Source organism: Tenrec ecaudatus, chromosome 1 (assembly GCF_050624435.1).
Source record: "Tenrec ecaudatus isolate mTenEca1 chromosome 1, mTenEca1.hap1, whole genome shotgun sequence".
In the NCBI taxonomy this organism is placed as follows: domain Eukaryota; kingdom Metazoa; phylum Chordata; class Mammalia; order Afrosoricida; family Tenrecidae; genus Tenrec; species Tenrec ecaudatus.
Genome location: NC_134530.1, coordinates 84,166,212 through 84,166,920, shown reverse-complemented (window position 1 = coordinate 84,166,920; position 709 = coordinate 84,166,212). Strand labels below are relative to the sequence as shown.

At 43.9% G+C, this 709-nt stretch overlaps 1 non-coding gene across 1 annotated transcript; it reads right to left on the bottom strand.

Moving 5' to 3' along the window:
- Nucleotides 1-211: 211 nt before the first annotated feature.
- Nucleotides 212-353, bottom strand: LOC142437880 (small nucleolar RNA SNORA48). Its single transcript, XR_012782385.1, has one exon. It is a non-coding gene; the product is annotated as a small nucleolar RNA SNORA48 (small nucleolar RNA).
- Between the last annotated feature and the right edge of the window lie 356 nt (nucleotides 354-709).

Sequence of the window (709 nt, the reverse complement as noted above, 5' to 3'; positions counted from 1 at the left end):
TTTAAGAGTCAGAAGATCTAAGTGCAAAAATTGACTCATCCATTTCTTAGCTGGTGTCCTTGGAAAAGTAACTCACCTATGGGATGTCTGTGGTCCTTCATCTCTAAAATGGGAATAATAGTGGTTGCCCTCTCATTCTGACTTGAAATTAACAATCATGTTGTTATTTTTTCCCCTTTATCCACATTTTTATTTTAAAAAGTACACTTTTTTAGGTGTCCTAGGCATGAAACAGCTCCGGCCACGATCTAGGCATCTAGCTAGGATGACCAAAGGGCTGCCAGTCTGCTCTGCCCCTGGCTGATATAAGAACACCACCACCAATCGAGTGTCTCTGCCCATAGCCAGGGGTTGGTGTTGTTCTTCTTAATAACACACCCAAAGGTGGTCATATCCTCATTTCACTCACTCATTAATTCAGCTCTTCACCAAAATATCAATTCATCCCACAAACTCTCCCTGTGTTCCTGCAGTGTGTTTGTCTTGGTGCTAGGTACCTGGGAAGCACAAAGATGAAACAGGACCAACCTCTACTCTCCAGGACCTCACAGATGGGTTAGGAAGTAGGGACAACATAGACACCAGTTGGTATAGTGGATGCTATGTGCACAGAACGAAATCCTCATTCCACTGGTGGTTAAAGGGGTTCATAGGAGCCCCTCCTTCTGTGAAGCATTGTGCTGAGAAAACACTGTTTGACTACTGTCAC